This window comes from Narcine bancroftii, chromosome 6 (assembly GCF_036971445.1).
Source record: "Narcine bancroftii isolate sNarBan1 chromosome 6, sNarBan1.hap1, whole genome shotgun sequence".
Lineage (NCBI taxonomy): Eukaryota > Metazoa > Chordata > Chondrichthyes > Torpediniformes > Narcinidae > Narcine > Narcine bancroftii.
In genome coordinates this window covers 253,033,788-253,048,256 of record NC_091474.1, presented here as the reverse complement: position 1 = coordinate 253,048,256, position 14,469 = coordinate 253,033,788, and positions in this window count along the sequence as shown.

Below are 14,469 nucleotides of genomic sequence, written 5' to 3'. Positions count from 1 at the left end.
TACCATTCTGTTAATTTATCTAGTGCTATCCTCGGTTTCCCCCCTTTCCATAAAAATTTCCTTATTATTTTCTTTAACTCCTTGAAGAATTTCTCTGTCAGTTGTATTGGCAATGCCTGAAATAGGTATAATATCCTTGGAAAAATGTTCATTTTAATACAGTTTATCCTTCCTATTAGTGTTAGTGGTAAATCTTTCCAATGCTCTCAATCATCCTGTAATTTGTTCATTAGTGGATAATAATTGAGTTTATATAGTTGGCCGAGATTTTTATTTATTTGTACACCTAGGTATCTTATTGCTTGCATTTGCCATCTAAATGGTGATTCCTTCTTAAATTTTGAGAAATCCGCATTATTCATAGGCATTGCTTCACTTTTATTTACGTTGATCTTGTAACCCGACACTTCTCCATATTCCTTCAATTTCTTATATAATTCTTTTATTGATAGTTCTGGTTCTGTTAAGTATACTATAACATCATCCGGAAATAAACTGATTTTATATTCCTTGTCTTTTATTTTTATCCCTTTTATATTATTTTCTGTTCTTATCAATTCTGCTAGTGGTTCTATAGCTAATGCAAACAATAAAGGTGATAGTGGGCATCCCTGCCGTGTTGACCTGCTTAAGTTAAATTGCTTTGATACATGTCCATTTACTGTCACTTTCGTTAATGGTCCCTTATATAATGCTTTAATCCAATTAATATACTTCTCCGGTAAACTGAATTTTTGCAATACTTTGAACAAATAATTCCATTCTACTCTGTCAAAGGCCTTCTCTGCGTCTAAAGCTACTGCTACTGTTGGCGCTTTATTCCCTTCTACTGCTTGAATTAACTTAATAAATTTACAAATATTGACTGTTGTGCGCCTTTTTTTGATAAATCCAGTTTGGTCTAGATTTACCATTTTCGGTACATACTCTGCTAATCTGTTTGCTAATAGTTTAGCTATTATCTTATAATCTGTGTTAAGTAAAGATATTGGTCTATATGACGCTGGTGTGAGTGGATCTTTCCCTTGCTTTAGTATTACTGTAATTATTGCTGTTTTACATGAATCTGGTAAGCTTTGTGTTTTGTCAATCTAGTTGATTACTTCCAGGAGGGGCGGAATTAATAAGTCTTTAAATGTTTTATAGAATTCTATTGGGAATCCATCCTCTCCTGGTGTCTTATTATTTGGTAATTTTTTTATTATCTCTTGTATTTCTACTATTTCAAATGGCTCTGTTAATTTATTTTGTTCCTCTATTTGTAGTTTTGGTAGTTAAATTTTAGTTAGAAATTCATCTATTTTCCCTTCTTTCCCTTCGTTTTCAGTTCGGTATAATTGTTCATAGAATTCTCTAAAGTTTTCCTTAATTTCTTTTGGATTATATGTGATTTGTTTGTCTTTTTTCCTTGATGCCAATACCATTTTCTTAGCTTGTTCTGTCTTAAGCTGCCATGCTAGGATTTTGTGCGTTATTTCCCCTAGTTCATAATATTTCTGTTTTGTCTTCATTATATTCTTCTCCACCTTATATGTTTGTAGTGTTCATATTTTATTTTTTTATCCGCCAATTCTCTTCTTTTAGTTGTATCTTCCTTCATTGCTAATTCTTTTTCTATATTTACTATTTCCCTTTCCAACTGCTCTGTTTCCTGATTATAGTCCTTTTTCATCTTGGTTACATAACTTATTATTTGCCCTCTAATGAATGCTTTCATTGCATCCCATAGTATAAACTTATCTTTCACTGATTTCGTATTTATTTCAAAATACATTTTAATTTGTCTTTCAATAAATTCTCTAAAATCCTGCCTTTTAAGTAACATGGGGTTTAATCTCCATCTATACATTCTTGGAGGGATGTCCTCTAACTCTATTGTCAATATCAAGGGTGAATGGTCCGATAGTATTCTAGCTTTATATTCTGTTTTTCTGATAACAAAAATAGGTCTATTCTTGAGTATGTTTTATGTCTAGCCGAGTAATATGAATATTCCTTTTCCTTTGGTTGTTGTTTCTTCCATATATCCAAAAGTTGCATTTCTTCCATCAATTTAATTATAAATTTGGTTACTTTGTTCTTTCTGTTAATTTTTTTCCCAGTTTTGTCCATATTTGAATCCAAATTCAGGTTGAAATCCCCTCCTATTAATATGTTCCCTTGCGTATCTGCTATCTTCAAAAAGATATCTTGCATAAACTTTTGATCTTCTTCGTTAGGTGAATATACATTGAGTAGATTCCAAAACTCCGAATATATCTGACATTTTATCATTACATTTCTCCCTGCTGGATCTATTATTTCCTCTTCTATTTTAATTGGCACATTTTTACTAATTAATATAGCTACCCCTCTTGCTTTTGAATTATACGACGCTGCTGTTACGTGTCCTACCCAATCTCTCTTTAATTTCTTGTGCTCCAATTCAGTTAAGTGTGTTTCTTGCACAAATGCTATATCAATTTTTTCTTTTTTTCAGTAAATTTAGCAGTTTCTTCCTTTTAATTTGGTTATGTATTCCATTAATATTTAAAGTCATATAGTTCTACGTAGCCATTTTATAGGGAGGAGTCACGTGATGGAGTAGTGGCCGGACGGTGAACTCCAGCCCTCTCCAGAAAAGTCGGAAAAAATAAAGGAAAACACAAAGGCACAAAAATAAAAATTAAAGTAAAATGAGTATAAAGGTGGAAAGAAGATGGCGACGAAAAAAGAAAAATCAAAAACAACGGTAAGAAAAGAGGAAGAAAAGACAACGGAAGAAGAAGGAAAAGGCCTTACCTGTTCGAAGAGGCCCGCGGTGGAGAGAGAAACCTGCTCCCTCAGGTCGGTAGAAAGTGGACTACAAAAATGGCTCGCTGAGCCGAGTAAAAGTGCGCAACCGCGCATGCAAAAAAACACACCGATGGGAGGGGTGACCAGCTGGGGAGTCGATCTCCACAGCCGGCAATGACAGCTGCAGAACACCTGCAGCAAGAGGAGAACATAGAAGACAACGAAAACAAGAAAGAAGAGAAGAAAAGGACAACAAAGAAACAACAGATGGCCAACCCAGAGGAAGAAGAAGAGGAAGAGTACAATGAAATAGAAGAAGGGAAAGGCAAGACAAAGGATATACTTTCTCTTATTAAAGAATACATGGAGTCATTTAAAGAATGGCAAGTGCAAGAATTTAATGATGTAAGAAGAAGAATAAACAATACAGAAGAGAAAATGAATAAAATAGATATGACCTTATCAGAAATGGGAAAAAGAATGGACAAGGTGGAAGAACGAGAAGCAGCAGTAGAAATGGAGGTAGAGGACTTAAAAAAGAAATTAGAGGAATCTAATAAAAAAGTTAAAGAGACACAAGAACTGTTAGCTCAGAAAATAGATATAATGGAAAATTATTACAGAAGAAATAACATAAAGATAGTGGGCCTTAAGGAAGATGAAGAAGGCAAGAATATGAGAGAGTTTATAAAAGATTGGATCCCCAGGATCCTAGGATGTCCAGAACTACAGCAAGAAATGGAAATAGAAAGGGCACATAGAGCATTGGCCTTTAAACCACAACCACAACAAAAGCCAAGATCTATTTTAGTAAAATTCCTAAGATATACTACAAGAGAAAAGGTACTGGAGAAAACAATGGAAAAAGTAAGAGTGGACAACAAGCCACTGGAGTACAAAGGGCAAAAAATCTTCATTTATCCAGATATAAGTTTTGAACTCCTGAAGAAGAGAAAGGAGTTCAACACAGCAAAGGCGATTATATGGAAGAAAGGGTATAAATTTATACTAAAGCATCCAGCGGTATTGAAAATATTTATTCCAGGACAGCAAAACAGACTATTCTCGGATCCAGAGGAAGCACGAAAATTTGCAGAACAATTACAAAATAGACTGAGAGATGAAGACGTGTAACGAGAGTACAAAAGACTGCGAACTAAAAAGAAACATAAGTTTTGAACTCCTGAAGAAGAGGAAGGTGTTCAATACAGTGAAAACGATCTTATGGAAAAAAACTATTCTCGGATCCAGAAGAAGCAAGGAAATTTGCAGAACAACTACAAAACAAGCAGAGAGATGAAGACATGTCTTCTTTCTTTGGCTTGGCTTCGCGGACGAAGATTTATGGAGGGGGTAAAAAGTCCACGTCAGCTGCAGGCTCGTTTGTGGCTGACCAGTCCGATGCGGGACAGGCAGACACGATTGCAGCGGTTGCAAGGGAAAATTGGTTGGTTGGGGTTGGGTGTTGGGTTTTTCCTCCTTTGCCTTTTGTCAGTGAGGTGGGCTCTGCGGTCTTCTTCAAAGGAGGCTGCTGCCCGCGAAACTGTGAGGCGCCAAGATGCACGGTTTGAGGCGTTATCAGCCCACTGGCGGTGGTCAATGTGGCAGGCACTAAGAGATTTCTTTAGGTAGTCCTTGTACCTTTTCCTTGGTGCACCTCTGTCACGGTGGCCAGTGGAGAGCTCGCCATATAATACGATCTTGGGAAGGCGATGGTCCTCCATTCTGGAGACGTGACCCATCCTGACATGTAATAAGAGTAAAAATGACCATGATTTATATGTATGTGGGTAAAGAGGTTTATGTGTGTATATGTATAGTGTGCATACATGAATGTATCCGTATTTAGAGGAAAATATAGAGAGTATAGACTAGAATTAATAAGGGAAGGAAATGGAATAGAGGGAATAAGGAGGGAATTAAAAGAGTGACCTTTGTTACATATGAAAAGTGAAATCTTTTCTGGGGGGGGCTGGGTGGGGAGGAGTTACGGTCACTGCAAAATCAGCTGACGCTTCACAAATCCAAATGGAGAGGGGAGATGTGGTTGTCCGACAAGGGATAAAGGACAACGCAGGAGGGGAAGGGGAGATTGGGGCTAAAGAAGTTATAAATAGGAGAATAAGGAAAATGTTTGATGTTTTAGGAATGTTGTCTTATAAAGGGTTCAAAACAAGAAAGCAGAAATGGATAAGAAGGAAAGGTAATAATGGAGAAACGGAAAGGGAAGATAAACAAAGTATTGTACAATGCTTAATGAGGTTTGAATTTTGTTTTAAGATGGTGGTTTGTGTGACTAATATGATGATAGATGTGAAGTTAGTCGATATTTGGTGAAGGTTTATTTCTATAGAGAAAGTTTTTTTTCATCTTTTTTTATGCTACAATTCTTTTTTAAGGATTGATTATTGTTTAAGAATTTTTGATAGATAATATTACTAATTTTACTAATTTTTTATATTAAGTTTGAGTTAAATACATGTTTTATTTTGACTCCGTTTGTTAAATATATGCATTTAAGTTTGATTTAAATATGTTTTTAAGTGTGATATCTTAGTATTAATTACTTCTCTTTTTGTTAGTATTTTAATCTGTTATGTTTTTGTTTTTTTTGTAAGTGGGTTTTTTTTTCTTACATATTCTTCACTCTTTATTTTGGGGGGAAGGGAAGGTATAGTTTATTTAGATTACTGATGCTGTATTGTAATTTCATTATCTTATTTTTAATTTTTTTTTAATGTAATCTTATATTTTATTCATGTTATAAAATCTTAAATAAAGTTTTTTAAAAAAAGGAACAGACGTTTCAGAGATCTGGACCCCTCCCTCTGTGATTCCCTCGTGCACCCATCCCTCCCCACTAATCGCTCCCCCACCTCCCCCCCCCCCCCCACCCCCGGCACCTTCCCCTGTATCCGCAGGAGATGCCAGACTTATGCCCACACCTCCTCTCTCACCACAGTCCAGTGTTATGGTGAGTCTATGTGACCAAACCCAGAACTCCTTGCCCACAGAATGTCCTTTTCTTTATAAAATATTTTTATTGAGTTTAACATATAAATTCTACCAAATATATTCACGTTGTTTGCCAAATTTAGCCAGTTTATGGGTTATTTATTAAATTTGCACAAGAGTGAACTGTTATCCCTCAAAGGGCCTTTTCCAAGGTATCCTAATTTTCCATTTAAAGTAGTGAAAAGCCAATTCCAATATTTAGGAATTACAATTACGAAAAGTTATAAAAATTTATTGAAAGAAATTTTTTTGGTATTTCTTAATCAGATTAAAGTACTTTTATCGGGATGGCCACCATCATCTATTTCAATGATTGGACGGAACAATTCGATTAACATGAACATTTTACCTACATTTCTGTACTTTTTTCAAGCCTGACCAATCTTCATTCCTAAATCCTTCTTTTACTCATTAGACTCAGTTATTTCCTCATACGTATCGCAGGGGAAACAACCCCGAATAAATGAACCACATCTGCTAAAGACTATAAGGAATGGGGGATTATAACTTCCAAATTTCCAATTTTATTATTATATTCGGAATCTACTTTTATTACTACATTTTGATAAATTAGTGAATTGCCTTCTTGGGTAGAAATGGAACTGACGTTTTCTAAAAATTCTTCTATGTTGGCAATTATTCTTCACAACGTACATTGGTTCACCAACGTGAGACCCCATCCGCGCATGCGCAGCCATTGCATCTGTTCACTTGCAAGGAGCAGCACGTGTTTTTGGCGTGGGAACAAAAGCACTGAATCAATGGGGAATCGCAGTAGAGTGATCTCAAAAAAGCACCAAATTAGTGGGCCTGCAGGAGCCCTGAGGGAGATCATAGGAGAATGATCCACAAAATGGAATCAAACCCCCAAACAAGTCCTGCGAAGAAGGAGGGGAACGGCAAAAATTCCGGGATTGCTGCTGGGAGGTTCCCAGGTCCCGATGAGGGGAGGCTCTGATGTAGAATTCCGGAGGCAGAGGTACACCGCAAAAGGTCTGGGACAACTGGAGGAAGGTTCTCAGGTCCCTATGAGGGGCTGGAGCAGAGGCAGGATGGCAAGAGCCCAAGGAGGAAGGCCTCCAAGAAGAGCCCTCATAGTGCTCCGTTAGCACCAAAAATCCAGTGGGCCTGCCGGGGTGCAGTGTCCCAGCTGAGGAGCAAGGCTGATCTACCTCCATTGCGGGTGGGATCAGGCAGCAGTGACCTACCTTCATTGAAGTTGGGGTTTGCAAATGATATCAGCGATGCTGATCTACCTCCACTGGGGGTGGGATCAGGAGACAGAGATCTATCTTCACTGAAGGTGGGCCCCAAGGTTGGCTGTGTCGACCTGGCTTCATGGAAGCCGGAGCCTGAAAAAGCAAGCAGTGATAGTGTTATGAGACAATTGGACCTCAGTACATCGAGTGGCAGCGAGGGGAGTACCCTGCACAAGAGCAGGTAGGACCTGAGCCAAACTTAACACGTTATGTAGTGAAGCCACCCACTCGATGGGTGAGAATAACCAGAAAAAACCTAAAGAAGGGCATGGTCGCTGCACGATGGGCACCCACTCGATCGGGGCCCAAGAGTAAGGCCGGCCAGTTGGCATAGGTCTCGACCAGCGATGAAATTGGAGGAACTGATGCCGGCCATGGTGAGCAGGTTTCTTATGCCATCAGAGCAGGGGGAGAACATTAATGATTATTCATGGGAAGATGATGAAGGGCCGGTAATGGAGGCCAAGTCACCCAAATCCCCATACTCTGCTCAGGCCACTCAGGAGGAGAATATACTGGCTATCGCCGTGATGTTTGTAGAATTGAGAAGTATCGGCCTGCCACTAGAGGATGATATTGTGGGGTCTATAACATGCATGGTGTTGAATGCTTTTCAGGAGACAGAACTGGAAGAATCCATCAAAAAGTACCCCTACCCTGTAACTGTCCTTTGTTGGAGGTGTCCAAGGTAGACCCCACAATATGGGATAATTTGAAGGTCGATACAAGGGCACAAGACATGAAATTGCAAAGACTACAGGGGTCACTGGTTAAAGGTATCACTGTATTCACACAAACGCTCTCACACGATTTATCGGAGACCCAACAAGACGCTCTAGGGCTGTTATCCCATGCAATCTATGAACTGAACGCCTTCAGGAAGGAGCTGATCAAGCCTGACCTCAATGTGCTAATTTGTGCCGACCATCTAACACTGTAACAAAATTTCTATTTGGTGACGTTCTCAGCAAACAGATGAAAGATTTGAATGAGCAGGCAGAAGGCAGCGGCTGGCATGGTCAGAGGTTCGAGAGCAGTGTGACAGAGTATCTAGAGGTGGTTTGGTAGGAATTGTTAAAGCAGGTTGCACACACACATTTTAAAACACAGAATTTTTGCAGAAAGCAACAAAGTATTGACAGCAGCTTGCCTGGGAGAGCATGTGATCTTTGCAGGCAGAGGGAGAACAGTTTTGCTCTCAGAGAGGGAGGGAGTGAATCAGAGAGAAGAGACACAGAAATCAGTTCCAGAAGGACAAAGCTGGCAAACTCTGGAAAGCTGCCTGGTCAAAGGAGAAGATTGGCGGTCTGAGGTGACCTGAAAGAAAGAGGATCATCTGGAGAACCCTGAAGGGGGAAAGTTTCATCAGCAAGCTGATTGAGAAGGAATCAGTTGCGGATGTCCTGGAAAAGGAATCTCTCTCTGAAAACCAGCAAGAAACCTCCTGAGTGGTAATCAGTTGCCTGTTAAACACCAAAGCCTGGTGAACTTTGTTAATACTAACTTTTGTCCACAGTACAAGAATTGCCTGCAACCAGTGAGATTGGACTGTGATCCAAAGAACTTTTCTAATCTTAAATATACATTACACACACCTGCGCTTAGTATAAGAGGGGGGATTAAGTAGTTAGGTTAAGTAAGTTGATAGTAATAAGTTAAATTCTGTTTTCTTGTTCAATTATAATTAAAAAGTACTTTTGTTTAAGAAACCCTGTGTTGAGGTGCATATCTTTTGCTGCTGGGTTTTGGGGTCCTCTGGACTCTGTAACAATAGGCAAGAGAACCTGTTATGTTTCATCCCTATCCCAGGTTTGCGGGGGAATTTAAGCAGGTTATCCAAGGTGGTTTCCTGTTCCAAGCAGCTGCAGCCAGCAGGTCTTTTTTAGGGAACGCCCTATGTGGAGACAGTGGCAGCAGAACATTCCGGCTCAAAGTACTTCATGGAGGTGGGCCCAGAATGCACCAGCCCACGGACGAGGCAGGTCAAGGAAGTGAACACTACACATTTACAGTTGAGTACTTTTAATCATTCCAAGGCTTTAAGGGGTTCTATGATAGATGGTGCAATATTACCACTGATGCTTCTATTCAGCAGACAGTGAAGGGGTATAAAATCGAATTTGACCCACAGAAATCCCTCCAATAAGGAGGAAGTGTGGCAGTGTGAGCAGTGGAAGAAACACAGCCACCATGTTTATTCATATTCAGCACGTTCCTATAAGGGCAGCAGGAGCTCAGTCACCTGGTACATTGTGACATTATAATCGCTGCCCAGGGTGGGCACTGGAAGGGATGCTGGAGTCAGAGAGAAACTTCTGACGACGACATTTCCCCATGGTTGTCTCACCACATGGCAATATAAGCGACCGTACGAGGGGCCATACAAAGTCTTTCACCGGTCCAGCGGAACCTTCACCCTGGATGTTGAGGGGAGAGAGGAAATTTTTTACGGTGGACCGCCTGAAGGCGGCCCATCTGGACTTATCACAGCCGGTGCAGACGCCGCACCCAAGCGCCGGGGCCGACCGCCAAAGCTACAGGACACGTAGCCAGTTCTGGGGTGGGAGGGGGGGTTGTATGGCCCCTCGTACGGTCGCTGTAGTGGTCCACCTTGTGGTCCCCTCCGCACGAAAACGAACTGGGCTGAGTCGATCCCTTTGGGGAGATGAAACGGCCAGGTGCTGTGGCGTGCCAGGGGTGGGGGAGCTATGGAGGCCAATCGCCTGTGTAGATCCGCCAGCAGGTTTTTGTTGGTGGCCATGGTGTCAGGGTCTAAGCTGAAAAACTCACCCGGCAGGGAAAGCGGTGTACCGTAGATCATCTCCACTGCTGAAGCCTGCAGGCTGTCCTAATCCCAAGGAGGAACCAGGGTAGTTCGTCCGCTCAGTCTGGTCCAGAGAGCCTGGCCATAAGCAATGCCTTCAGGTGCCTGTGGAACCTCTCCACCAACCCGTTGGATGACAGGTGGTATGCTGCAGTGTGGTAGAGCTTGATCCCCAGGAGCTTCGCCATCTGAGTCCACAGGGCAGACATGAACTGCGCCCCTCTCTCACTAGTGATGTGCGCCGGGACTCCGAAACAGGCGATCCATTGGCTGACAGAGTCTTGGTGCACATCTCCGCGGAGGCCTCCTTAATCGGGATGGTCTCCAGCCACCTTGTGGCCCGATCCACCACTGAGGAGTTAATGAGCCTCCTTGGACACCAGGATGGGCTCGGTGACATCAATGTGGATGTGTTAGAATCTGCGAACCGCCGGGTCGAAGTTCTGGATGGGGGCTCGCGTGTGTTGCTGGACCTTGGAGGTCTGGCACCTGGTACAGTTCCTGGCCAGTTCCGCCACCTCCTTCTTCAGCCCGTACCACACAAACTGGTCCGTGACCATATGCATGGATGCCTTTACCACTGGGTGAGCGAAGTCGTGGATCAGACTGAAGACCTTTGCCCTCCAGTGCGGCAGGACCACTGGGCGTGGTGTGCCTGTTGAGATGTCACAGAGCAATGTGTCTGGGCTGTGGGGCACCCGGACGTCCTTGAGTTTGAGGCCAGAAATGGCGGTCCGCAAGGCCTGCATCTCCGCATCATTCCTCTGTGCCTGAGCCAGTTGCTCGTAATCCAGGCTGGGCACAAGAGTGTTGATGGCTGGTCGGGAGAGTGCATCCGCCACTACATTGTCCTTGCTGGCCCTGTGTCGGATGTCGGTCGTGAACTCAGGACACGTACGAGAGGTGGCACTGCTGTCTGGCGGACCATGGATCCTTGGCCATCGCCAGTGCTTGAGTGAGGGGCTTGTGATCCGAGAAGGCTGTGAACGGCCTGCCCTCGAGGAAGTAGCGGAAATGGCGGATGACCAAATACAGCGCCAGGAGCTCCCGGTCAAAGGTGCTGTATTTGAGCTCTGGTGGGCGCAGCTGCTTGCTGAAAAAGGCCAGCGGGTGCCATTGTCCATTGAACCACTGTTCCAGAACCCCCCCCCACTGCCATAGCTGAGGTGTCCATGGAGAGCGCCGTGTGCACTTCCGGCCGCAGGTGCACCAGCAGCGTGGTGCTGGCTAGAGCCTCATTTGTTGTGATGAAAGCTCTGTCCGCCTCCTCTGACCATGATAAAGTCTTTTCTTTGGTGGCCATGAGTGCGAACAATGGGCACATGGTGCGTGCAGCTCTGGGGATGAAACGATGGTAAATGTTCACCATCCCCGTGAACTCTTGGAGGCCTTTCAGGGTGGAGGGTTTGGGGAATCTTTGAACAGCCGCTACCTTCTCCGGCGCCGCACGGCCCCATCTGCTGAATTGGTGTGCCTCAGGAACTGGAGGGACTCCTTGTCGAACTGGCATTTGGCCGCGTTGACTGTGAGGCTGAAGTCCACCAGCTGGGCAAAAGAGTGTGCGGAGGTGAGCTTTGTGTCTGTCGCGGTTGCGACTGGCAATGAGAATATCGTCCAGGTAATTGAACAGAAAGTCCAGGTCTTTTCCAAACATGTCCATGAGGTGCTGGAACGTTTGGGCCGTGTTCTTTAGACCGAAGGGCATACGCAGGAACTCAGAGGCCGAAAGGGGTGATAATGGCTATCTTACCCATGTTGTCTGGATGCACCAGGATCTGATGGTATCCCCACAAGAAGTCCACTTTGGAGAAGACCCGTGCGCCGTGGCAGTTGGCAGAGAAGTCCTGTATGTGGGGCACTGGTTAACTGTCGGGGGTGGTTGTGTCATTCAACCGATGGTAGTCCCCTCACGGTCTCCAGCCCTCAGACGATTTCGGGACCATATGGAGTGGCGATTACCAGGTGCTGTCTGAGCGCCGTACGATTCTCAGTTCCTGGAGCTTAGAGAACTCCTGCTTTACCTGTCATCCACCCTCACTGCCGTATCTTGGTCCAGAGCGCTCACAACATGATAGTACATCGTGGCATCTGAGGAGATGTTGTGGAGTTGAAATTGTGCTTCCGCCTTCCCGAACCACGTTCTCGGTCGGTGGGTCCAAAAGGAGGGAAGCTTGATGGAGACAGCGTTAACCTCTGCTGAATCATGGTGCTTTGAGTCCAGAAAAACGTCTGGGCCCGTCGGGATCATCACTGTGGCGGTGTGAGCAGTGGAAGAAACACAGCCACCATGTTGAGGGTCATTAATGACTGTTTTATTCATATTCAGCGCGTCCCTATAAGGGCAGCAGGAGCTCAGTCACGTGATGCATTGTGACACCATAATCGCTGCCCAGGGTGGGCGCTGGAAGGGATGTTGGAATCAGAAAGAAACTTCTGACGATGCCATTTCCCCATGGCTGCCCCACCACGTGGCGATACAAGCGGGGCTGGTTCACCATGAGGATGTGCGTCGCCACACAAGGATCTATGTATATATATGCTCAGACCGCAACTGACGGAAGTTGTACATGCCGAGATCATGGTGTTAAAAAGGAAAAATGTTATTGAACGTTGTAGCCATGAAAAACATGAGTTTGTATCAAAAATCTTCATGTGACCAAAAAGAAGTGGCAGCATTAGGAGTGATACTGGATCTATCGAATCTTAACGAATACATCTTGTGAAGGCATTTTAAATGGATAACATATTCTGTGTTGCCTATATTATGTAAGGGCTATTACATGGCCTTGATAGATTTGCAAGATGCATATTATTCGGTCGCGATCTGCCCACAGCACAGGAAGTTCTTAAAATTTTCCTGGAAGGGAGAGCTATGGGAATATAAGGCTTTACCGAATGGGCTGAGCTCAGTGCCCAGGGCATTTACCAAGTTACTGAAGCCGGTATTTGCCAAGCTCAGGAAAGAGGGGCACATGGTAATGGTGAACTAGACATTACTCTTATTGTGGGCAGATCGTTCAAGGAAACATAAAGGGCAGTAACAGGCACCTCGAGATTAAGCCATGTGGGGTTTCTCATAAATCCTGAGAAATCAGTGTTGGTGCCTACCAAGAGGTTAAAATTCCTCGGCTTCATTATTGATACAGAAGACATGAGACTTATTCTGCCAGAGGATAAAGTGGCAGAAATTAAGTCAGCTTGCAGAGGGCTCATGACAGAGTGATGTCTCTCCATAAGAAAGGTGGCCAGGTTGATTGAGAAACTTGTGGTGGCTTTCCTGGCGATACAACATATAACCATATAACCACTTACAGCACAGAACAGGCCAGTTCGGCCCAACTAGTCCATGCTGTAGCAAATCCCCACCCTCCTAGTCCCACTGACCAGCACCCGGTCCATACCCATCTAGTCCCCTCCTATCCACGTAACGATCCAGTCTTTCCTTAAATGTAACCAATGATCCCGCCTCAACCACGACTGCCCGAAGCTCATTCCACATCCCCACCACCCTCTGCGTAAAGAAATTTCCCCTCATGTTCCCCTTATAATTTTCCCCCTTCAATCTTAAACCATGCCCTCTAGTTTGAATCTCCCCCACTCTTAATTGAAAAAGCCTATCCACATTTACTCTGTCTGTCCCTTTTAAAATCTTAAACACCTTTATCAAGTCCCCTCTCAATCTTCTACGCTCCAGAGAAAAAAGCCCCAGGCTGCTCAACCTTTCTCTGTAACTCAGTCCCTGACATCCTGTCAACAGGCTCCTGAACCTTCTCTGCACTCTCTCTATTTTGTTTATGTCCTTCCTATAATTTGGTGACCAAAACTGTACACAGTACTCCAAATTTGGCCTCACCAATGCCTTGTACAATTTCATCATAACCTCCCTACTCTTGAATTCAATACTCCGATTTATGAAGGCCAACATTCCAAATGCCTTCTTCACCACACCATCTACCTGAGTATCAGCCATGAGGGTACTATTTACCACAACTCCTAAATCCCTTTGTTGCTCTGCACTCCTCAATTGTCTACCATTCAATGTATACGACCTATTTAAATTTGCATTCAATGTATATGACCTATTTAAATTTGCCCACTAAATTATAGGTTCCTGGAAAGGGACAAAATATCTGTTCTTAAGGCAGCCAGGGGACACTTTGACAGGCCCATGTGGCTAACTACTGAGGCCAGATCCAACCTGGTATGGTGGATCGACCATATCTCGCGGGCTGGCGCGAGGATCAAGCTCAGAAAGGTGGACCTTTTATGAGAGACCGATGAGGACACTGAAAAGAATGAGGAGGCGCAAGGGCTAACACACTGTGGAAAGAAGCAGATGATAAGGTGCTTGATATATTGGTGGCACCCCTTCCTGCCGGCGATGGTGGAGAATCATATTAGAGAGTGTGAGGTATGTATAACTTTCAATGTCAAGGCGACTGTAAAGCCACATGAAGGACAGTTCCCGTTACCTAAGTTACCAGGGCAGGAAATCGTACTTGATTATACGGACATGATTGAGAGGGTAAGTGGCTATCGATACCTCTTAGTAGCAGTAGATGTGTTCACAGGGTGGCCGGAGGCAATCCCTGCCAA